Consider the following 11,784-nt stretch of genomic DNA (forward strand, 5'->3'; position numbering starts at 1 on the left):
AATCCTTCCAGCTGGCCACCTTGGCATCGGCATCTTGTAGCCTGCTTACCCAATTTGCAAGGCCGTAATCACCGGGACCAAATCTGATGCCTAAAACTTTAATTTCCTGCTGGGGCTCTGGGAAGGCGTCCGGAAGGGTAAAGCCTTAACCTTCCTCTCCCATCCAGAAAACCTCACTCTTATCCTGATTGATCTTTGAGCCAGATGCCTCAGCATACTGTTCCATCACCGAGACCACCTCCTCCTCCTCCTGCCTCAGCATACTGTTCCATCACCGAGACCACCTCCTCCACCTCCTGCCTCAGCATACTGTTCCATCACCGAGACCACCTCCTCCGCCTCCTGCCTCAGCGTACTGTTCCATCACTGTGACCCCCTCCTCCACCTCCTGCCTCAGCATACTGTTCCATCACCGAGACCACCTCCTCCGCCTCCTGCGTCCCGGAGATGAAAACAGACACGTCATCAGCATAGGCCACGACCCTCAGAGGGGGCTCCCCAGAAATGCCCAAAGGAACTCCACACAACTGTCCACTCTCTAACCTCCGAATGAAGGGATCGATTACAAACGCATATAGCAGAGGACTCAAAGGACATCCCTGACGCACACCTGAGCCAACCTCAAAGGGCCGTCCAATCCAACCATTCACAAGCATGAAGCTTTCAGCCCCTCTGTATAAGGTCTTTAGCCAATCGATAAAGCCCCCCTCCAGGCCATACTTGCGAAGAAGCAGCCATAGGTACTCATGATTGTCTCGATCAAAAGCTTTGGCCTGATCCAATGCCAGCAGGAACTTTCCCCAGCCTGCAGCCCTGCACCGCTCCAGGGCCTCCCGGACAGCTAACACCGCTGAAAAAGTGCTTCTTCCCTGAACCGAACAGTGCTGATGGCGAGAAAGTAAATTGCCCGCAACAGACGATAAACGCCAGAAAATAATCTTTGCCAATATCTTCCTATCAACATTGAGAAGGCTAATGGGCCGCCAATTCTCAATTCTCGAGGAATCCTTACCCTTTGACAGAAGAATCACTGCAGATTGTCGCATGGAGGGAGAGAGCGAACCCTCTCTCAGACAGCCATTAAACACCTCCACCAAATATGGGGCCAGAGTCACCTTGAAGTGCTTATAAAACTCGGCTGTCAATCCGTCTGGCCCAGGCGACTTCTTCATGGCAAGCTGATCAATAGCTTTCACCACCTCATCTGCCGTGATGTCCTCTGTCAAACTCACAAGAGAACTGCCATTTCCCAGTCCCGGAGTAGAGTCCAGAAAACCCGACATGCTTGCCCGATCGAGGTCCCTCCTACCCAGGAGGTCAGCATAATATGACCTGGAGGTTTCCAGGATCCCTGACTTGGACTTTGTCATGGAACCCGTACTGTCAACTAGGCCTACAACTGACTTAACTGCTCTACCTTGTTTGCAGTTCTGGTAAGGGTCGGGCGAGTGATATTTCCCATAATCCCTTTCCAGAACCAAAGAGGCATGCCTGTCATATTGACACTGCCTGAGCAAGAGTTTAACCTCAGAGATCGCTTCTGGATCTCCATTATTCGAGACAAGCCGATCGAGCTTCCTCCGCAGACGCTGGTAGGTGACATACTTATCAAGCTGTTTATTCCTTCCTATGGCCTTGAAAAACCCAACGATCCTTCGTTTTGTAAGCTCCCACCACTCAGACTTACTGCTGCAAAAGTCCATGATTGATACCTGTGCCTGAAAAAAATCCTCAAAGGATTGACTCACCTTCTCATCGTCCAGGAGTGCCGAATTCAGCTTCCAGGTACCCCTCCCCTTAGGTGGTGTATCGGGGCCACTCAGAGTCACAGACAGAATACAGTGATCGGAAAACTCCACCGCCTGACACACTGGTGCCGAGAAGGCGGAGTTCCCTTTTAAAAAAAACCTATCTATTCTACTCTGACTGGAACCTCTCTGAAAAGTGAATCCCGTGTCGTCTGGGCAGCAATGAATGTGCACATCAACCAGACCTGCCTCTCTAGCTATTTTGTTTAAAAAAAATCCGTCACAGTCCAGCCTGACTCCGGTCCCTCTCCTGTCCTTAGTCCTAGTGACGGTGTTAAAGTCACCACCGAAGACAACTTGCTGGGCTGTAAAAAGGAAAGGCTTGATCTTCATGAAGAGGCATTTCCTGTCCCATTTTGTCTGGGGCCCATAGATGTTAATCAGGCGCAGGTCCTGCCCCCCCATGGAGACGTCTAAGACCATGCATCTCCCCATTTCTACCTCAATAATCCGCCGACAGGTTACCATGCCGGAAAAAAGTACCGCAACTCCAGTGTAAGGCTCGGCCGCAAGAGACCAGAAGGAGGGGCCGCGCCTCCACTCCTTCTTCGCCATATGAACATCCCCCAAACTGGACAACCTGGTCTCCTGCAAAAAGAAAATGTCAGCATCAAACCTGCTGAGCAAAAATAAGGCCATGTTACGAGCGCTTACTGATTTTATGCTGGCGACATTAATGGTCGCCACCTTCAAAGGAGTGGGAACCGCCATCAGGATGATCGAGGTACCCGTTTCTTAGCCTGCTTACCCCCCTCCCTACTTGGAGACCCTACACGCTTCATAGTCCTCTGTGATTCCTCCTCCATGGAAACCAGAGACTCATCACCTGAAGAACCCTCATCCTCCACCTCAGATAACACTTCAAATGTGTTTGACACCTCCACCCTCCCAGGGTCAGGTACAGGCACATCCTTCTTCCGCTTCTTCTTCCCAGACTTCCTTTTTGCCTCCAACCACTCCATATCATCATTTGATAAACCGGCCCGCAAAGCCCCCTCCCCTTCCCTTCCACCATCACCAACATCATCCACCCCACTCTCACCACTCACCACAGCAGTCCCCCCAACCTTCACCCCAACACCCCCACCATCATTCACTCCACCCCCCAGCGCCTCACGCGCTCTGACCCTCCGACGCCGGGGAGGGGGGGTCGGTGCAACCATACACATTGGTCCAGTTCCCTCCACAGCCCCCACTACCTCTGGGGAAACTGACACAGGAGGATCAGACACAACATCCACGGACACTGACTCAGGGGGCACAACACACGGAGATGACACAATAGAGGGACCATCAGACACTGGGACCACAGGGACAGAGACATTGGGGACCCCTGGCACAGCCTCCCTCTCCTCTGCCTCCTCCATGTCCAGACGAAAAAACTCTTCCACCAAAGCTGACTGGTTGTGCATGGCCTCAGGGCACCGGTTGTACGAATGGCCAACCTTATCACACAGATTGCACCTGATGATATTACAATCCTTAGCCAGGTGCCCCAGATCCTGACATAGGGAGCACTTCATCTCTGGGCATGAGGAGGCGAAGTGACCCCGAGAACCGCACTTATTACAGAGCTTGGGCTGTCCAGGGTAGAACACCACAATCCTGTCCTTCCCAATGAAGGCTGAGGAGGGCAGATGCTGGACCACATTCCCACACACATACAACCTCATCTGCACCGACCACCCACCAGTCCATATCCCTCTCTCATCCACAATCTTCTTCAGGGGTGCAAGTAGCTCCCCAAACCTCCTCAGCCAGACAGCCAAGTCAGCCGAAGGAATAGACTCATTCCGTACTAGAATGGTGACCGTCTTCACTAGAGGTTGGCGTGAGACAACCTTTGGGACAAGTCCCCTCCACTCCGGCAGACCCTTATACATGTGTTCATACTTCTCCCAGAATATATCCAGAGACTCGGGGCGCACAAAGGACAGATCATATTCATAGGATCCTACAGGGCTGATCAAGGCGAAGATGTCATCCGCCCTAAACCCCATCTCCAAAATCCTGTCCACCACCGACATCCTGACCGGGGGAGCACCCCCACCCTCCCATCTGAGCTGCACCAAATTCCTCCTCCTGAAGGACAGGGGCGCAGATGGCAGACCTGCAGCAGACCTCCCCCCAGAGCTGACAACATGATGTGACCCCCTCCTCCCAGCCAGAGCCCCAGCATAGGTCTTATTTGCAGCATTAGTTGTAGTGGACCTTAAAGCTGCACCCCGCCCATTGGTTGCAGGAACCTCAGAGCCCCCGCTCTGCAGACCACCATCAGAGGCAGCAGCAGTCACTCCATCCACCAACACACAGGCATTCCCCTTTCCAGCATTGCAAGCACTCTTATCATCCATATGTTTCCTTTCACTCGTGGCACTACTGCTCCCAGCAGACTCACTCACACCAGATGCTCCTGTCTCCCCCTCCCCCAACATACTCCTCTTAGGTAAAAGCCTTCCACTCCTGGTCACTCTCCCCTGGGTTTCAGCAACCCCTTTCAGAGTGCTGCAGACAATTTCCCTCCCACCATTTTCTGCTGCATTTGCAGCCATCAGCAGGGATTGTCCAGCAAGTGTGTCAGATCCCCCCTTTACCTTCCCCCCAGCAGAGTCCACAGTCCCAGGGTTCCTGGTATCAGAGTCCTCAGTCCCAGCAGAGTGCAGTCCTGCAGGCACAGCAGCCATCTTCCCTGCAGAGCTCTGTGCACACACAGGAGGATTTCCCTCCAAAACACTGCAGTGCACATGGCTGTCCACACTGGAGTCCAAAATGGCACTTTTAATAAAGCGCGGCTTTTCTGTTTTTTTCTCCTTTACAGGACCAGGTACAGAGTCCTCACCGTCATCCTCATCCTCAGAGTCCTCAGAAAAACGGAAAGTTCTTCCAATTAGGGAAGACTCCAATTCCTCAATGTACTTTAGCAGCCCTCCGCCATATTCCTCTACCTCCTGTGCTGTTCCTCCAGCTTGCTGGGGAGGGAGGGGGGCAGAGGCTGACATTTCCTCCAGGGAAGCAGATCCTGAGGTGGATGGGATAGCAGGGGCAGCATCCAGGACCCCCTCCTCGCTCTCCACCCGTACTGCCACCGCCGATGCTGGATCCTTACCGGAGTCTCCTTTCATCTTCCGGAACCTTTCCTCATTCCGGAACTTCTCTCTGAAAGCTCCGCTCTTCTCCTTCAGCGTCTTTACCAGATTCTGCTGCTTCTTAATGGCGACCTCCAAACCCTTCATCTCCGGCTTCATGCTCTGCCTCTTGCTGCTCCATGACTTGTCATGGAGAACTTTCTTTTTCTTGTAGTCAGTTTTCAGACTCACCAACTTTTCCTCCTCCTTTGCGATTCTCACCAGATAATCAGCAACCCGCTCTCTGAAGACAGGGAGGGATTCCCCACTTTTAGGGCCACAGCCAAGGTCTTCAGGTGCTGGTGAAGTATGGGAAGGCAAGCTGGGTCCCTCAGGGGGAGCATGGTCTGAGCCTAGCCCAGAAGAGGCCATGTTTCTGGGGCCAGGCGAGCAGGCCTGGCCCCCTAGTGCCTGGAGAGGGAGAGCACCTGCAGCACAACCTCTCTGGTGCAGAGTGGAAGCTCCTCTGGTACAGAGACTGATGTGACTGTGGGGGAGGGGACATTAGAGTGTAAGCTCCTCTGGTACAGAGACATATGTGACTGTGGGGGAGGGGGACACTAGAGTGTAAGCTCCTCTAGTACAGAGACTGACGTGACTGGCTCAGGGTTCTCTGTACAGTGCTGCGGTATATGTCAGAGCTATATAAATGTATATTAATAATAATAGCGTATGACTGTGGGGGAGGGGGCATTAGAGTGTAAGCTCCTCTAGTACAGAGACTGATGGGACTGTGGGGGAGGGGACATTAGAGTTTCAGCTCCTCTGGTACATAGACTGATGTGATTGTGGGGGGGGGGGGGGCATTAGAATGTAAGCTCCTCTAGTACAGAGACTGAAGTGACTGGCTCAGGGTTCTCTGTACAGCGCTGCGGTATATATCAGAGCTATATAAATGTATAATAATAATAACAGCGTATGACTGTGGGGGAGGGGACATTGGAGTGTAAGCTCCTCTAGTACAGAGACTGATGTTACTGTGGGGGAGGGGACATTAGAGTGTAAGCTCCTCCGGTACAGAGACTGATGTTACTGTGGGGGAGGGGACATTAGAGTGTAAGCTCCTCTGGTACAGAGACTGATGTGAATGGCTCAGTGTTATCTGTACAGCACTGTGGTATATGTCAGAGCTATATACATGTATTATAATATTAGTGTGTGACTGTGGAGGGGCAGTAAATATTGGGGCCACGTATCCTCTGCCAAATGTTAAACATTTATTACATTACATACAAATATTCGAGGAGGAAGATGTCTGTTCTCATAATTCTGAAGGTATTATGAACACATAAAAGTGCTGATGGGGAATGACTGATACATAGAGATATGTGACATTCTGCACATGATGTACATTTATAACTACAGGGTATTGTGAGAAATAAAAACGTGTTGGGTTGGATTCATAAGACACAAGTCATGATTTATTGTATTTTATTACATCATCAGCTGAGGATGAATACAACAGATTACAGTGTATGGATAGGATGAATCAGGATCAGGAGAGGGTCATGTACAGTTAACTGTTAAAACTTTCCCTGACTCCACATTACAAATGGAGAAACCAGTATTGGCCAAGTGACACTCATGCCTTATATTACCTAATAAAGTTTTGACATAACAGATATGAGTGGAAAGAGGTAACGATGGTTCCATGGAAGGATTTCACTGCCAGGGTTACAAAGAGTGACTAACTTCCCATTGGGATCAAGTGCTTCTCCCACATCTTCATCCACCCCTGACCTCCAGGCCTTTCTGGGGTAAATGACATGTCAGCATCATTGCACCCACTTCTTGTGAGCCCATACTGCCCATGCCACACCCTCTGGGCGTATGTTATCACACAGACTGGGCTTAAAATTAGATTGTAAGCTCCCAGGATCAGGAACCTTCTAACCCTCTTGTATTGAAATGAACTGTATTGTTGCTGTATTGCCTCCCGTTATATTGTAAAGCGCCGAGCACACTGTTGGTGCCATATACATCCTGTATAATAATAATAATAATAAAATGGAATGCTAAATAGGTTGGCTCTCAAACTTCATAAACACTCACCGACATCACTGGAGGAGAACGCCACTCATCACATGAGCAGCCAGGGAACCTTGGATTTAAAGATACATTAAAGTGGCTGTAAACCTCAGTCACAAAATATGAACAAAGCATATTACTCTATAGTGTGTACTTGCCTCAATTAAGAGTGGCATTTCTCACTGATGTCACCTTCCCCTATCTGCACAAGTTTTCCTGACACCAAGAGAAAAATGGTGACAGGGAAGAACCTCCAGCAGATTCACAGCCTCAGCTCTGGTCCTGTGAGCTGTGTGGAGGTGGGTGTGTAGAGTATGTAGAGTACTGGCAGAAATGCCAGATCTTCCAGAACTTCTGCGTGGACAGGACCCTGACAATAAATGTACAGATAAGGCAAGTCATGGAATCATTGATTTTCTTTTCTTCCCCCATGAGTAAACGGAAATAAAATCGCTGAATTCCCCCATCAATACAGTCAGCGATGATGGGAGAATGCCTTCCATGGAGCTATTGTCATCTGCGAGGAGCTTTCCCAACCAGCAGAATACAATGATTACCGAGAGTCATGGGCGGTAATTGCCTGCTAAAAAATCCAACAGGCTGCTTGTATCCAAGTCAATCAATGGATCGTACAATCAACCTGCCCATAGATGGATGGAATCACAGCCGGTCCCTGAGACATCTACAACTGGCTTAACACAGACCAAAAAAACAATCTTTTTTCTTGGTGCCTTGCTTTTTAGACCAGTTCTTGGGGTTATTTGGGGTACTGATTTAGAAAAATTGCATTGGCTGGACCACGTCCGCTCTTTGTGTCCTAGATAGGGTCGAATTTATATACTTTTTTTAGTCAGTTTTTGAAGAGATCTTGCCAATCGATGTGTTCTTCTGTTACCTAGTTAGGATTCTAAAGTGTAAGTTATGGACATGAAGGAGGTGTGTGTGTATATTGCCACACATAGAGGTTGATGTACTAAAGGCAATGAGACTGAGCACTCTGCAAGAGCAGTTGTTCCAGAACTTAGTAAATGAGCAGAAGTTCTGCTGACTTCCATCATCCAATCACATGGAAGCAAAAATGCTGTGTTTTTATTTCCCTGCACGTGATTGGGTATTTTTGGCAAAGGGAAGCTTCATCTCATTTACTGAGCTCTGGACCAACTGCACTTGCAGAGTGCTCAGTCTAATTGCCTTTAGTAAATCAACCCCATAGTGTTCCATTTTTGCAGATTGAGCACCACAGAGTAGATATGTATCATTTGCCTCATTATGAATCAAAATTCGGACATTTTTGTTATTTGAAGATTCAGATGTATTGGAATCTCCGAATCACAATAGTAATAAGTTTAAACGAATCTTGTCACCTCCTTCAATGCTCGCCTCCATGACTTCTCCAGAGCCTCTCCCATCCTTTGGAACTCCCTGCCCCCACCCTGTCTGCCTTTAGGCAATCTTTGAAAACTCACTCATTCAGGGAAGCCTACCCCACCTCCACCTAAGAACTGTACTTGAGTCACCTCCATCAGATCATCCCCCGCAGCTATCACCTTTTGTATCACCTCCCCCTTCCTTTAGATTGTAAGCTCCATGAGCCGGCCCTCCTATTCCTTCTGTACTGAAATGTATTGTAATTTTTCTGTCTCCCTTTATATTGTACAGCGCTGAGCAAACTGTTGGTGCCATAAATCCTGTATAATAATATTAATCTTCAACAAAAATTCATGAAAATTCATTTGTTTTATTCATTCGCGACTTCAAAGGATTTTGTAAGTTCAATAATACTGTATGTGTCACACTCTGTATTGTGAAGATTGGCCAAATCCAAAGTCACAAAAACATCAAAGTCACAAGAAAGTCACATCAAAGTCACAAGCAAGCCGCAAGCAAGTCACATCAAAGTCACAAGCAAGCCGCAAGCAAGCCACATCAAAGTCACAAGCAGGGGCGGACTGACCATTTGGAAACTCGGGCACTGCCTGAGGGCCCAGGGTCAGTAGGGGGCCCCATGAGATGCCCCTGGTACCTTTTTCATAGGCTTTTTTGAGTTTGGGCAAGGATCCCCTATTGTCCTGGGGCCCCATGAGTTGTCAGTCCGCCCCTGGTCACAAGCAAGCTGCAAGCAAGTCACATCAAAGTCACAAGCAATCCGCAAGCAAGTCACATCAAAGTCACAAGCAAGCCGCAAGTAAGTCACATCAAAGTCACAAGCAAGCCGCAAGTAAGTCACATCAAAGTCACAAGCAAGCCGCAAGTAAGTCACATCAAAGTCACAAGCAAGCCGCAAGTAAGTCACATCAAAGTCACAAGCAAGCAGCAAGTAAGTCACATCAAAGTCGCAGGCAAGCCGCAAGCAAGTCACATCAAAGTCACAAGCAAGCCGCAAGTAAGTCACATCAAAGTCACAAGCAAGCAGCAAGTAAGTCACATCAAAGTCGCAGGCAAGCCGCAAGCAAGTCACATCAAAGTCACAAGCAAGCCACAAGTAAGTCACATCAAAGTCGCAGGCAAGCCACAAGCAAGTCACATCAAAGTCGCAAGCAAGCCGCAAGCAAGTCACATCAAAGTCACAAGTCACTGAAATAAGATTAAGAAATAACCTATAAATTTGAATCTTCTACAACAACTTCTAAAAATAAGAATCAATTTGGAACAACGAACATACAAAACAAATCCAAATATATGAAACGAATTCTGAAAACGAATCATTCTAACCTGATGAATATGAAGAAACTAAACAATTTACTTAACGAATGAATCCCAAACGATGAAACCATCGTACTCATTGTGCACATCTCTACCAGAGAGGTCATGGCTGCTGGTTGTGTTTCCTCCACGCTGCAAGGAGATTGAATAAAATACTACAATATAATATCCAGATTGATGGGAAACCAAAGTGAAGAGCGATCTATGGCATGTATGCTGTACCTCAAAAACTAGAGCTGATAGGGAAAAATGGGTGTCATTTTTGGAATCGGGGGATCAAACTCACCCAGGAACAGGTCTAACATTTGAGGCACCAAAATGTGTGCAATCTTTAGGTGAGTATACGGATAGGTGTGGAGATGGAGCTCACGGGGGATTGAGATGATGAGGATTTCAAACAAGGACAAAGTTACAGGACATAAGTACAGATGAACGATGGAAACATTTGTTGTGTTTTACTCGTTAGGTAAGTCATTTTGTTCCATCATAGGCATTAGAATGGTTCACAAAACCTGCTCAACCTCACTGAAATCTACTCTAAGTGCCCGGTCATAACGGTGGGATTTGGGAATTGAAATCGCACCTGAAATCGCATCTAATGAATGTGAATGTCGGTGTCTTAACATTTGCGATTTGCAATGCAAGCGTGATTTCTAAAGTACTTCTTGGCCCAGTCTTTCCTTTACAGAACCAATATCATTAACAATAGGGCGCCCGCTGCTTTTTCCTTGTTTTTATGTATTCTAGGTACATTATTTATAACTGGTACCCTACAGTGGGATGGCACCAGGTATTGTGCTTCCTTGTTATTTAATATAACCTTTTTAACCTCTTTAATCAATTTCTCCAATTACTTTCTATACTTGATAGTAGGATCACTTCTGACAAGTATTCTGATCATTTATTAATCGTTCAATTTCTGTGTTGTAATATACTTTAGATAACACGATGACCCACCCCCCCCCCCACCACCACCACCACCACCACCACCACCACCACCAACACCACCACCACCACCTTTGTCCACATGTCCAATTATGACATCCTTCCTCTGCTCTAGGAATGTGAAGATGCACATAATTCACAAGTGGACATCAAGAGGTTGATTTACCAAAGGCAAATAGACTGGACACTCTGCAAGAGCAGTGGCTCCTTAGTAAATGAGCAGAAGCTCTGCTGAGTTCCATCATCCAATCATGTGCAAGCAAAAGGGCTTTTTTTTTAAATTTTCCCTGCACGTAATTGGGTATTCCTGGCAAAGTGAATCTCTATCTCATTTACAAAGCTCTGGAGCAATTGCACTTGCAACATGCAACTACACCTTGTCTGGTGCACAGTCTATTTGCCTTTAGTCAATCACCCCCTAAGTTGGCCCTTTTATTCACAACGTGGAATGCTGACTATTGTATGAGAGACATACATTGTTTTTCATTGGACTTTTTAGATGTTCTTTATCATTTTTTTCACTAAAGAATATTGAATTATTTTATAGTGATTTATGTATCAGCGCGTTTTATATTCTTTGTAGGAAATGTATTGCAGGGCTGGGTCCCTTATCATTTATATTACAGAACTATATATTAAATCTCTTTCCAGTTTTGTGATGAAACTCAATAACTTTCACTGTAAAATATAATACGGTTTTCCTGCCAGTGTAATTCTTACCTCCTTGTCGCAGTGCTTCTCCTAGTCCTGTGATCCCTTTCACATACGTTAATCTTCAGTTTTCTTCCATTTGTACTCTTCACACGCAGGTGGTCGCCACATCCGCAGCAGGGTGTACCTTGGGGGGGGGGGGTGGACCTGATTCTACCTTGCTGCAAGCCCATCCCCACCATCAGGGGCCCTGGCGAAGAAGCAGGCTGGGGCTTAGACTCCATGCCCTGGGGAACCCCGAGCTGATGATCTACAAGGTCTCATTATCACAGGCATCTGACAACTGACCAGCACATATTTTTGGGGCCTCAAATATTGGACCTGTTCCTGGGTATATTTGACCCCCTGATTCCAAAGATGGCACCAATTTTTCCTTATCAGCTCTAGATTTTGAAATACAGAAAAAATGCCATAAGTCACTCTTTACTCTGGTCACCCATCAAACATCAAGATATAATAATGTA

This window comes from Staurois parvus, unplaced genomic scaffold (assembly GCF_062004578.1).
Source record: "Staurois parvus isolate SC_StPar_1 unplaced genomic scaffold, SC_StPar_1.0 ptg000034l, whole genome shotgun sequence".
In the NCBI taxonomy this organism is placed as follows: domain Eukaryota; kingdom Metazoa; phylum Chordata; class Amphibia; order Anura; family Ranidae; genus Staurois; species Staurois parvus.